General features: G+C 55.6%; 1 protein-coding gene across 1 annotated transcript in view; it reads right to left on the minus strand.

Annotated features, from left to right (window-relative positions):
* Positions 1-12,988, minus strand: part of IQSEC2 (IQ motif and Sec7 domain ArfGEF 2) — a 368,004-nt gene extending 355,016 nt beyond the window's left edge. Inside the window, exon 1 of the mRNA XM_060251901.1 lies at positions 12,866-12,988. The gene's annotated coding sequence lies outside the window, so the exon portion shown is untranslated. The remainder of the gene's footprint in view (positions 1-12,865) is intronic.
* Positions 12,989-13,757: the final 769 nt, after the last annotated feature.

Genomic DNA, 13,757 nt, shown 5'->3' on the forward strand with positions numbered 1-13,757 from the left:
GCATGTTACGCTCTGGGATGACCGTACATGAATGTCTTGTGCCAGAAAAGGGAGGGAGTGTGGCTCAGTGGCAGAGCCTCTGCTTGGCATGCAGAAGGTCCCAGGTTCAATCCCCAGCATCTCCAGTTAAAAGGACCAGGCAGGAGGGGATGGGAAAGACCTTGACCTGGGACCCTGGCTCAGTGGCAGAGCCTCTGCTTGGCATGCAGAAGGTCCCAGGTTCAATCCCCGGCATCTCCAGTTAAAAGGACCAGGCAGGAGGTGATGGGAAAGACCTTGACCTGGGACCCTGGCTCAGTGGCAGAGCCTCTGCTTGACAAGCAGAAGGTCCTAAGTTCAATCCCCGGCATCTCCAGTTAAATGACCAGGCAGGAGGTGATGGGAAAGACCTCAGCCTGAGACCCTGGCTCAGTGGCAGAGCCTCTGTTTGGCATGCAGAAGGTCCCAGGTTCAATCCCCGGCATCTCCAGCTAAAAGGATCAGGCAGGAGGTGATGGGAAAGACCTCAGCCTGAGACCCTGGAGAGCTGCTGCCAGTCTGAGTAGACAAGACTGACCTCGACAGACCAAGGGAGTAGAAGGCAAGTTCATGCATCCACATGTTCAAGAACCCCATGGTACGGGTACAAAACCTGGCTCCCCAAAACCCGGGGAAGAGCCTGCAGACTGAAAAACTGCTTTGGGTAAACATGGGCATCGCCCGATTACTCAATATTGCCTCGCAGCGGAATGACGGAACTGGCACTGAGGATAAACACTGTGTCGGAGGTGACTGCAACACGACAGGGACGGCTCTTGTCGTGGGTTTGAGCGGCGGGATTTGAGCGGTCCGTGAAAACTGCCACTCCTGAGTTGCCATCATCAAAGAAGAAACATTCACAAAGGTGCCCCCCGTCCCAAGACCCTCTTTTATCCTCTGTGTGCAACACTGTTGCTGGATGCAGGGCTTTTTGTTTTGTAGCAGGACCTCCTTTGCATGTTAGGCCACGTACCCCTGATGTAGCCAATCCTCCAAGAGCTTCCAGTAGGCCCTGTACGAAGAGCCCTGTAAACTCTTGGGGGATTGGCTACATCAGGGGCGTGTGGCCTAATATGGAAAAGAGTCCCTGTGACAAAAAATGCCCTGCTCCGATGTAGCCAATCCTCCAAGAGCTTACAGTAGGCCCTGTACGAAGAGCCCTGTAAGCTCTTGGGGGATTGGCTACATCAGGGGTGTGTGGCCTAATATGCAAAGGAGGTCCTGCTACAAAAAACCCCCCAGCCCTGCCTGGAGGACCACTGAGCTCTGGATTTCTGACCTCACAACTTTACCTCACTGTTCTCCCCCAATGGGGAACCCAAAGCTGCTTCCTTTTTCTTTCCTTTTTAATTTCTAAAATGCTTTATTGAATAGAGAAACGCGGTACAAATACATCAACAAATCAATGAGTGTGCACCAAGTACCAATGCAGAACAAGGAAGTAGGTGCATACATCATAAGCCATTTTAGAGCAAGATTACAACAGCAATTGGCATGACATCAGTATAGCATGGTATGAGTTACTAGGAATATTATTATCAGCTAACACTTTGTCTATAAAGGGACGCCATTTTTCTATAAAACTCGAGGAAGCAATTTGTTGAGGGCGATGGAGATCTAAATCATAAGTAAGCTTATCCAAAACGAAATAATCCCAAAATCTCAGCCACCAAGTCTGCCGTGAGGGAGGAGATTGCTGTTTCATATAAACACACCTGAAGGTCCCTTATACTGAACCAGACCATCAGCTCAGCAAGGACAGTAATTGTTTGCTCCAAGTGACAGTAATTGTTTGCTCCAATTGTTTGCTCCAAGACCAAATTGTTTGCTCCAAGGGTCTCAGGCCAAGGTCTTTCCCATGCCCTCCTGCCTGGTCCTTTCAACTGGAGATGCCGGGGATTGAAACTGGACTTTCTGCATGCCTAGCAGAGGTTCTGCCACTGAGCCTGGGTCTCAGGTCAAGGTCTTTCCCATCCCCTCCTGCCTGGTCCTTTTAACTGGAGATGCCGGGGATTGAAACTGGACTTTCTGCATGCCAAGCAGAGGTTCTGCCACTGAGCCTGGGTCTCAGGTCAAGGTCTTTCCCATCCCCTCCTGCCTGGTCCTTTCAACTGGAGATGCCGGGGATTGAACCTGGGACCTTCTGCATGCCAAACAGAGGCTCTGCCACTGAGCCTGGGTCTCAGGTCAGGGTCTTTCCCATCCCCTCCTGCCTGGTCCTTTTAACTGGAGATGCCGGGGACTGAACCTGGGACCTTCTGCATGCCAAACAGAGTCTCTGCCACTGAGCCAGGGTCTCAGGCCAAGGTCTTTCCCAGCACCTCCTGCCTGGTCATTTAACTGGAGATGCCAGGGATTGAACTTAGGACCTTCTGCTTGTCAAGCAGAGGCTCTGCCACTGAGCCAGGGTCTCAGGTCAAGGTCTTTCCCATCACCTCCTGCCTGGTCCTTTTAACTGGAGATGTCGGGGATTGAACCTGGGACCTTTTGCATGCCAAGCGGAGGCTCTGCCACTGAGCCAGGATCTCAGGTCAAGGTCTTTCTCATCACCTCCTGCCTGGTCCTTTTAACTGGAGATGCTGGGGTTTGAACCTGGGATGCTCAAGAAATGCAGAAAAAAATTTGTCCTCTCTGCCCCCCCCCCCGCCCTTTAAGGTTTCCTTATCAAACTAGAACTGTAAACTGCTCCAGGCAGATAGGAAGATGCCCAGGCTACGGATGACTGTGGCTCAGTGGCAGAGCCTCTGCTTGGCATGCAGAAGGTCCCAGGTTCATCCCCAGCATCTCCAAGTAAAAGGACCAGGCAGGAGGTGATGGGAAAGACCTTGACCTGAGACCCTGGCTCAGTGGCTAAGCCTCTGCTTGGCATGCAGAAGGTCCCAGGTTCAACCCCTGGCATCTCCAGTTAGAAAGGGCCAGGCAGGTGGTGATGGGAAAGACCTTGACCTGAGACCCTGGCTCAGTGGCAGAGTCTCTGCTTGGCATGCAAAAGGTCGCAGGTTCAATCCCCGGCATCTCCAGTTTAAAGGACCAGGCAGGAGGTGATGGGAAAGACCTTGACTTGAGACCCTGGCTCAGTGGCAGAGCCTCTGCTTGGCATGGAAAGGTCCCAGGTTCAATCCCCGGCATCTCCAGTCAAAAGGACCAGGCAGGAGGTGATGGGAAAGACCTTCACCTGAGACCCTGGCTCAGTGGCAGAGCCTCTGCTTCGCATGGAGAAGGTCCCAGGTTCAGTCCCTGGCATCTCCAGTCAAAAGGACCAGGCAGGAGGTGATGGGAAAGACCTTCACCTGAGACCCTGGCTCAGTGGCAGAGCCTCTGCTTGGCATGCAGAAGGTCCCAAATTCAATCCCCAGCATCTCCAGTTAGAAAGGACCAGGCAGGAGGTGATGGGAAAGACCTTGACCTGAGACCCTGGCTCAGTGGCTAAGCCTCTGCTTGGCATGCAGAAGGTCCCAGGTTCAATCCGCAACATCTCCAGTTGAAACAACAAGGCAGAAGGTGATAGGAAAGACCTTGACATGAGACCCTGGAGGCCAATGGAGAAGGGCTGTGGCTCAGTGGCAGAGCCTCTGCTTGGCATGCAGAAGGTCCCAGGTTCAATCCCCGGCATCTCCAGTTAAAAGAACCAGGAAGGAGGTGATGGGAAAGACCTTAGCCTGAGACCTTGCTTCAGTGGCAGAGCCTCTGCTTGGCAGGCAGAAGGTCCCAGGTTCGATCCCCGGCATCTCCAGTTAAAAGGACCAGGCAGGAGGGGATTGGAAAGACCTTGACCTGAGATCCTGGCTCAGTGGCAGAGCCTCTGCTTGGCATGCAGAAGATCCCAGGTTCAATCCCTGGCATCTCTAGTTGAAAGGACCAGGCAGGAGGTGATGGAAAAGGCCTAGAGCTGAGATCCTGGCTCAGTGGCAGAGCATCTGCTTGGCATGCAGAAGGTCCCAGGTTCAAACCCCGGCATCTCCAGTTAAAAGGACCATGCGGGAGGTGATGGGAAAGACCTTGACCTGAGACCCTAGAGAGCAACTGCCGGCCTGAGCAGACGATGCCGACCTTGATGGACCGAGGATCTCAGTCTGTGTAAGGCAGCTTCATCTGGTCATGACTGGGGATCTGAACCCGCTTCCCCCAGGGTCCTAGTCTGTCGCCCTACCCATTACGCCACCTGGCCTCTCTTCGGACAATAACACCCCCGTGCCGTCTGCTAATGTCGCAGGGAGCCTCTTGCCCTGCGTGCTCCCAAAATTCCGCGAGAGGAGCCGAGGTTAATGGATTAGGAAAACCGTATCCACGACTCCGAGTCTAAAAATAGGAACGAGAACAGGGCCTATTAGCTAGATTGGAGGGGAGGGGTGGGTCCACCTCTAGCCATTCCTGGCTTTTCTGCCAGCAGGGACGCTCAGCACACGCCCCCCCCCCCTCTCCGGCATTGCTCCACCGAGCTCTCCAACCCTCCGTCCCAGCCTTGGCAGAGAGTGGGTGGGGAAGGCTGGAGACACGCATTTGCGCTGGTTTCAAGTCACTTTTGCAGCATCAAAAGGCACTTTGCTAATTTCTAACCAGAAGAAGGAGGCGGCAGCGAGGAGAGAGAGAGAGAGAGAGAAAGAACACGCGGCTGGATCCATCCCTTGCCACCCCACACAGCCGCCTGCTGCTATTCTCAAACCGACAAGAGTCGAAATGCAGCCCAAAGGCAGGCAGGGTATCCCTGGACACCAGAAGACCAGCTTCCTGGGTACCGCGCTGGTGTTCCCGCACCCCAAAGGTAGGGCTGGATTAACAATTACGCCAAGTAGGGACTGGCCTATGGATCCCCATGCCATTAGGGGCTCCGGGCTGGCTCCCCACCCCCCAGTTCCTCCCCAGCCCCCGCTTTTAGCCCTCCCAGCCTGCACACACAGCCAGCAACTAAGCCGCTCTTTGCCCGACCTGCCTGGTGCGGCTGCTGCTGGTGTCGTCGCCAAGTTTGCCTCTCTCTGCCTCTCCCCTGCAGCTTTGTCAGAGACGCTTTTGAGAACATAAGAGAAGCCATGTTGGATCAGGCAAAGGGCCCGTCCAGTCCAACCCTCTGTGTCACAGAAGAAAATAAGAGAAGCCATGTTGGATCAGGCCAATGGTCCATCCAGTCCAACACTCTGTGTCACAGAAGAACATAAGAGAAGCTATGTTAGATCAGGCCAACAGCCCACCCAGTCCAACACTCTGTGTCACATAAGAACAGAAGAGAAGCCATATTGGATCAGGCCCATGGCCCATCCAGTCCAACACTCTGTCACATAAGAACATAAGAGAAGCCGTGTTGGATCAGGCCAATGGCCCACCCAGTCCAACACTCTGTGTCACATAAGAACAGAAGAGAAGCCATATTGGATCAGGCCAATGGCCCCTCCAGTCCAACACTCTGTGTCACATAAGAACATAAGAGAAGCCATGTTGGATAAGGCCAATGGCCCATCCAGTCCAACACTCTGTGTCACACAGTGGCCAAAAAACCCAAGTGCCATCAGGAGGTCCATAAGAACATAAGAGAAGCCATGTTGGATCAGGCCAATGGCCCCTCCAGTCCAACACTCTGTGTCACATAAGAACATAAGAGAAGCCATGTTGGATAAGGCCAATGGCCCATCCAGTCCAACACTCTGTGTCACACAGTGGCCAAAAAACCCAAGTGCCATCAGGAGGTCCATAAGAACATAAGAGAAGCCATGTTGGATCAGGCCAATGGCCCCTCCAGTCCAACACTCTGTGTCACATAAGAACATCAGAGAAGCCATGTTGGATCAGGCCAAGGGCCCATCCAGTCCAACACTCTGTGTCACAGATGAATATAAGAGAAGCCATGTTCGGTCAGGCCAATGGCCCCTCCAGTCCCACACTCTGTGTCACATAAGAACAGAAGAGAAGCCATATTGGATCAGGCCCATGGCCCATCCAGTCCAACACTCTGTGTCACAGAAGAACATAAGAGAAGCCATGTTGGATCAGGCCAATGGCCCACCCAGTCCAACACTCTGTGTCACATAAGAACAGAACAGAAGTCATATTGGATCAGGCCAATGGCCAATCCAGTCCAACACTCTGCGTCACATAAGAACATAAGAGAAGCCATGTTGGATCAGGCAATGGCCCATCCAGTCCAACACTCTGTGTCACACTGTAGCAAAAAAAAAGGAGGTTCACAAGTGGGGCTAGAAGCCCTTCCACTTTGTCCCCTCCCCAAGCACCAAGAATACAGAGTATCACTGCCCCAGACAGTCCAATAATATGCTGTGGCTAATAGCCACTGATGGACCTCTGCTCCGTATTTTTATCCAATCCCCTCTTGAAGCTGGCTATGCTTGTAGCTGCCACCACCTCCTGTGGCCATGAATTCCACATGTTAACAACCCTTTGGGTGAAGAAGGACTTCCTTTTATCCGTTTTAATCTGTCTGCTCAGCAATTTCATCGAATGCCCACGAGTTCTTGTATTGTGAGAAAGGGAGAAAAGGACTTCTTTCTCTACTTTCTCCATCCCATGCACGATCTTGTAAAGCTCTATCATGTCACCCCGCAGTCGACGTCTCTCCAAGCTAAAGAGCCCCAAGCGTTTTAACCTTTCTTCATAGTGAAAGGGTTCCAAACCTTTAATCATTCCAGTTGCCCTTTTCTGGACTTTTTTCAGGAGGAGAAGGGGCCTGCAGGCTGCAGCAGGGGCCACAGGCAGTGGGGGGGGGGGGAGGGAGGCACTCTGACCCTGAGATAATTTGCAAGGGCCCCCTAAGATTTTGATTGCCTAAGGCAGGGGTGGGCAAGGGTAGCTCTCCAGATGTCTTTTGCCTACAACTCCCATCAGCCCCAGCCATTGGCCATGCTGGCTGGGGCTGATGGGAGTTGTAGGCAAAAACATCTGGAGAGCGACCTTTGGCCACCCCTGGCCTTCACAGGGTTTAATCCAGCACTGCCCAAAGGGGAAGCAAGCCAGGACTGCTGGAGCAGCTTCTTAGACAATCACGGCATGCTGTATCTGGGAGGGGCAGGGGGGGAGGGAAGAAGCAGCATGGCAGAGAGTGGGATTTGGCGGCCGGCCACTCAAAGAGCACGATCCGGCCCTTTCCCAGCAGGATCGCTGACATCAAACAGCTCCACCCACCTGTAGTCCTGGCTCGGAACCGGCCTCTCAGGCGAACTTAGCAGGCGGGCCGCAGAACAGACGCTACTCTCTCGGCCTCCCCCTCCCCAAGCAAATAGCCTCCATCAGTGGCTATTAGCCACAGGGTATTGTTGGAACTCTCTGTCTGGGGCAAGTGATGCTCTGTATTCTTGGTGCTTGGGGGGGGGGGGCAACGGGGTGAGGACTTCTGGTGTCCTAGATCCACTGATGGACCTCCTGATGGCACCTGGATTTTTTGACCACTGTGGGACACAGAGTGTCGGACTGGATGGGCCGTTGGCCTGATCCAACATGGCTTCTCTTCTGTTCTTATGTCTGGGGCAGTGATGCTATGTATTCTTGGTGCTTGGGAGGGGGGGCACAGTGGGAGGGCTTCTAGTGTCCTGGCCCCACTGGTGGACCTCCTGATGGCACCTGGGTTTTCTGGTCACTGTGCAACACAGAGTGTCGGACTGGGTGGGCCACTGGCCTGATCCAACATGGCTTGTGTTCTTATGGGCCATTGGCCTAATCCAACATGGCTTCTCTTACATTCTTATGTCTGGGGCAGTGATGCTCTGTATTCTGGGTGCTTGGGAGGGCACAGTGGGAGGGCTTTGAGCATCCTGGCCCCACTGAAGGATCTCCTGATGGTCCCTGGTTTTTTAAGCCACTGTGGGACACACAGTGTCGGACTGGATGGGCCACTGGCCTGATCCAACATGGCTTCTCTTATGTTCTTCTGTGACACAGAGTGTTGGACTGGAGGGGCCAGTGGCCTGATCCAACATGGCTTCTCTTATGTTCTTATGTGACACAGAGTGTTGGACTGGAGGGGCCCTTGGCCTGATCCAACATGGCTTCTCTTATGTTCTTATGTGACACAGAGTGTTGGACTGGAGGGGCCAGTGGCCTGATCCAACATGGCTTCTCTTATGTTCTTCTGTGACACAGAGTGTTGGACTGGAGGGGCCACTGGCCTGATCCAACATAGCTTCTCTTATGTTCTTCTGTGACACAGAGTGTTGGACTGGAGGGGCCAGTGGCCTGATCCAACATGGCTTCTCTTATGTTCTTCTGTGACACAGAGTGTTGGACTGGAGGGGCCAGTGGCCTGATCCAACATGGCTTCTCTTATGTTCTTATGTGACACAGAGTGTCGGACTGGATGGGCCATTGGCCTGATCCAAGATGGCTTCTCTTATGTTCTTAAAAGCAAAATACTGACAACCTTCCCAATAAAACCAGGCAGGAGAAATACTTGGATTTGTACTGTGGAGTCCTTGACAAGAAGTATCTAGAACAGGGGTATTAAACATGCAGGTTCAGGGCCGCGGAGGTCTCCTATCAGGCCCTCGAGAGACTGGCTGTCATTTGCTTCCTTCTCCCTCTCTCTTGCTTCCTTCTGCATCACAGCTTGCTTTGCCAGGCTCTCTCAATCACACAGCAGAGCTACTGAGTCAAGCCTTTTTTCTTTCTATTCTCCCAGTCCCCTGGGGAAGGAAGGAAAGAGCCAGAGCTTCCTTTGCCCAGTTCCCTGGATCCCGTGGGAGAGATACAAAGAAAGCATCTTTAAGACTAATCAGTGCTAACATTTTAAGCATGTTTTAAGTTTTTAAATAATATGTGTGTGCTTGTCTGTGTTCTTAATAAAATATATATCTCTGCTAAAGGTCAAGGCATTCCCCTGGGCAAGCACCAGTCGTTTTCGACTCTGGGGTGACGCTGCTTTCACAGCTTTTTTACCGCAGACTTTTTATGGGGTGGTTTGCCATTGCCTTCCCCGGTCATCTCCACTTTCCCCCCAGCAAGCTGGGGACTCATTTGACCGACCTCGGAAGGATGGAAGGCTGAGTCAACCTGGAGCCGGCTACCTGAACCAGCTTCCACTGGGATCGAACTCAGGTCGTGAGCAGAGGGCTCTGACTGCAGTACTGCAGCTTTACCACTCTGCGCCACGGGGCTTTATATATCTCTGCTACCTAATCTTAAATAGGTTCACACATGGCCCGGCCCAACATGACTCGACCCAACCCGACACGGCCCGGCCCAACAAGGTCTCATTTATGTCAGATCCAGCCTTCATAACAAATGAGTTTGACACCCCAGATCTAGAAGGTAACGGCGGGGGGAGGAGAATGGGGGGGGACAGTGGAGAACACAGGACTGCTTCCAATTTGGGAAGAGAACCCAGATGTTCTGTTCCCCCCCCCCCCAAAGTTCCCCCACTCTGCAAAAGCACTCCAGCAGATCTCTCCCTTCCGCCCATTCCTTTCCCAACCCCCTGAACTCAATACTCGATACATAACACTCTGCAGAAGCATTTCACACACACACCCGCGCACCTTCGCCTGCACACATCACTTCGGTTACCTTCTCCCTCCCCTCTCTGACTGGTGCTGGCTCGACATGGCAAAACCGCTCCAGGCTGCAATCCTTCGTCCCCCAAGATACCCTGGGGGTGGGGGAGAAAGAGCCTGCCCTCTGGGCACTACCTGCAATCCCATTATAGGAAAAGGCATGGAAGGGTTACTCCTTCCGGATGCTCAGAAGACGAAGAAATGCAAGCACATGGGATTAAGAGAATTAATTAGAAGCAAAAGGCTTTGAGCCATGGAGCTACCGTCCCACATTAAACGGCCACCAGACTACAACCAAAGGGAAACGTGAGCAGGTTTTTCTGCTAGAGACGGGAAGATTGCCAAAAGATCCTAAGATATCTACAGGCCACTGTCTCCATAGACACAGCCGCTCGAAAATTCAGTTTCTGATTCAGTGTGGAGGGAGCACCAATTCTTCTAGGATGGATCCCGGTCAGTGTTCCCTCTAAGCTGAGTTAGGATGAGCTAGCTCACCGTTTCTGAGCCTCCAGCTGACCCGTTTTTCTCTTCGCTCAGGAAAAATGGCCCCCGAGCAAACTAATCATTGCAGGAGCTCACAGCTTCAATGCAGGCAGCTCACAAAGTAGAATTTTAATTCGAAGGACTCCACAGCTTTGACGGAGCATTGATACCGGTCCCCCAAGAGAACAGAATTCGAACCCAGTAGCACCTGAGATTCCAACCAGATTTTCAGGGGCTGAGCTTTTGGGAGTTCAAAATCTCCATCGGGTATCTTCGTCAGGTATCGAGATTCGAAAGCTCCCTTGGCTGGATATCCCACTGAAGGGGATTTGACTCTCGAAAACCCATCACACCCCGAGAATCTGGTCGGCATTTAAGGCGCCACCGGCCTCGAATCATGCCCTTCTACTGCTGAGTAACACAGCTGCCCTTGGAAACAAGTCCCCCAAAGGATGCTCGAAATAAGGGAGTTCTGAAGCGGGTGGAGAAAATGATACAGGAGAATCACCCACAGGGACGGAGGCAGAGTTTTCAAGAGATCGGCCCGGGCTCTACCGCCCCGCGGGATGCAGAACAGGCTACTGCGGGAAGGAAGCGGTGCGGAGTGGCAGAAGAGAAGAGAGCTTCCCGGGATCCATTGCAGTCTCTGCTTTCTCTCTGCAGAGCGAGCGGTGAGAAGGGAACGGCTGCAGGGAGACAAACGCGTCGTCCGGGAGCACTGCCGCTCCACGAAGGACGGCTAGAAGAAGCCAAGGAGCAACCCGAGGCTCTGAAAGTCGGGCTGAAAGTTCGAAAGGATGGGAAAGGTTGGGTAGTAGGGCAGAAGGCCGGAGGAACAGGTCGAGACGGATTAAAAGAAAACATAAGGAGGGCAAGCAGGTTCCTGGCTCGGCCTGATACAGTAGGGAAGAAAAGCAACCAAAGGCCGATGAGACTGTGTCAGGAGCTCTGGTCTCACCACATCTGGTGGCCCCCCAGACACAACGTCCCACAGTGAACCCCATGACCCCTTGCCAAGGATGCTGGGACACACTTCTCTGACTGTGCGCTGGTTTGCCGGGAACCACAGTATATGCTCGCCCTGACCTGGATGGGCCAGGATACCCTGATCCTGTAACATCTCAGAAGCTTAAGCAGAGTCAGCCATGGTCAGTACTTGGATGGGAGGCTTTCAAGGAATTCCAGGGGTTGCTATGCAGAGGCAGCCAATGGCAAACCCCCTCTGCATCCCACGCTCTGACCGGAATGGCCCAGGCTAGACTGCTCCAGTCGGATACTGGAAACTAAGCAGGGTTGGCTTTGCTTAGTATTCGGGTGGGAGGCCACCGAGGCAGTCCAGGGTCGCTATGCAGAGGCGGGCAAGGGCAAAACCACTACTATGGATGTCTGCCCTGACTTGGATGGCCCAGGCGAGCCTGATCTCATCAGATCTGAGAAGCTAAGCAGGCTCAGCCGTGGTCAGTACCAGGCTGGGAGGCCACCGAGGCAGTCCAGGGTCGCTTCGCAGAGGCAGGCAAGGGCAAACCACCTCTGCTTGTCTTGGCATAAGGAGGGGAAGCAAGCCCAGACTAGGCCAATTTTATCCGATCTCAGTAGCCCGTTTATTTAAGCGAAGGTAGTTGGCCCTGGTCATACTTGCGTGGGAGGCCACCAAGAAGTCCAGGCGTTGCTCTGCAGAGGCAGGCAAGGGCAAAACCACCTCTGCTTTTCTCTTGCCTTGACCTGGGCGGCTCAGGCTAGCCTGATCCGACGGTATCTCAGAAGCCGAAGCGGGGTCTGCCTGGTTAGCCCCGGGAGACGGCTAAGAAAGTCCAAGGTTGCTGCGCAGAGGCAGGCAACAGCAAAGTACCCGTACCTGTCACTTCCCCAGACCTGGATGGCCCTGGCTAGCCTGATCGCCTAAAATCTTGAAAGATAAGCAAGGCTGATCACAGTTAATTCTTGGATCAGAGGCCACCAAGGAAGCCCAGGGTTGTAACGCAGAGGCAAGCAACGGCAAACCACCCCCGACTCTGACCTGGAGAGCTCAACTGAACCCGATCTCATCAGATGCCAAGAAGCTAAGCAGCGTTGGCCCTGGTCAGTAGGTGGATGGGAGGCCGCCAGGGAAGTCCAGGGTTGCTACGCAGAGGCAGGCAACGGCAAACCACCTCCATTCAACTCTGGCCTGACCTGGATGACTAGCCTGATCTCAGCAGATCTCGGAAGCTAAGCAGGATCGTCCCTGGTTGGTTGGCACTTGGACGGGAGACTTCCACCAAGGAAGTCTAGGGTTGCTATGCAGAGGCAGGCAATGGCAAACCACCTCTGATCATCTCTTCCCCTGACTTGGACGGCCCAGGCTAGCCCAGTCTCATCAGATCTCGGAAGCTAAGCAAGGTCAGCCCTGGTCTGTCGGTGGACGGGAGACCACCCGGGAAGTCCAGGGTTGCTCCGCAGAGGCAGGCAACGGCAGCACCACCTCCGTTCAACTCTGGCCTGACCTGGACGGCTAGCCTGATCTCAGCAGTTCTCGGAAGCTAAGCAGAACCGGCCCCGGCCGGTCGGCACTTGGAGGGGAAACCAAGCAAGGAAGTCGAGGGTCGCTATGCAGAGGCGAGCTATCCGCCAAGCCACCTCTGGCACAAAACCCCTTTCCTGGTCACCATAAGCCCTTTGCAAGCAAGCAAGGGGTGACGCTTCCCACCCCCATCCCTCCAGGGCCCTGGGTCGCCCAGCACCCTAGGCGAGGCTCCCTCCTGCTGCCACCCCCCGGGTCACCAAGTCACAAGGGTAGGCCCTCCCAAGTCACAAGGGGGGGCCCTCCCACCGGTCCCCCTGGGACGTCCAGCGCCCTAGACGACCGCCTAGCTTGCCGGGCGGGGGGGGGGGCTTACTTCCTCTGCAGCGTGGTGGCGGGGCTGGTGCTGGCGCTGGTGCTGTGGCCCCCTCCTCCGCCTCCGGGGCTGGAGCTGCGGGAGGCGCCGCGGCTGAGCTGGCCCCGCTCCCTGTCGCGGGGCGGCCTGGGGTAGTCGTGCTGCTGCTGCTGCTGGGCGGCGGGGGGCGCCTCCTTGTCGCGGGGCGGCGGGGGCGGCGGCGGGGCGCGGTGGAGCTGGCAGGGCTCGCGGTAGTGGCCCTCGGGCCGGGGGGCGTAGTGCTGCGGCGGCGGCTGCAGGGGGGGCGGCGGCGGGGGCTGCTGCTCGTGGGCGCCGTCGGGGGGCTGGGCGTGGGCGTCGCGGGGCGGGTAGTGGCGGCGGTGGTGGGGCTGGCCGCCGTAGGGCCCGTCGCGCTCCTTGGCGGGGTGGGGCGGGGGGCGGTAGTGGCCGTCGCCGCCGCCGCCGCGGAGGTCGCGGTTCTCGCGGCTGAGCCTCTCCAGCTGGCCCTCGAGCTCCTCGATGCGGCGCCGCTGCGTCTCCAGCAGCTTCTGCTGGCTCTCGATGATGTTGTTGAGCTCCAGCAGGTACTCGACGGCCCGGCTGGGGCTCTCGGCGGCCCCCGCGCCCCCGCCGCCGCCGCCGCCCGCGTCCATGGAGAGCGACAGCGAGAGGGGCGCCCGGGCGCTGTGCGCCGCGCCCGGCGCCCGACGCCTGCGGCTCCCGATTGCGGCAGAGGGCAGCGGCCCGCCCCGCTCGCCCGCCCGCCCCGCCACCGCCGGCCCGCCGCCACCGCCCCTACTGCTGCTGCCGCTGCGCCGCCGCCGCTCCGGCCTCCATGCGCCGCCGCCGGGGAGCCCGAGAGCGAGCCCGAGAGGAGAGGCGAGCAGGAGGAGGAGGAGGTGGAGCCGCCGCG

The sequence above is a fragment of the Heteronotia binoei genome, chromosome 13, assembly GCF_032191835.1.
Source record: "Heteronotia binoei isolate CCM8104 ecotype False Entrance Well chromosome 13, APGP_CSIRO_Hbin_v1, whole genome shotgun sequence".
In the NCBI taxonomy this organism is placed as follows: Eukaryota; Metazoa; Chordata; class Lepidosauria; order Squamata; family Gekkonidae; genus Heteronotia; species Heteronotia binoei.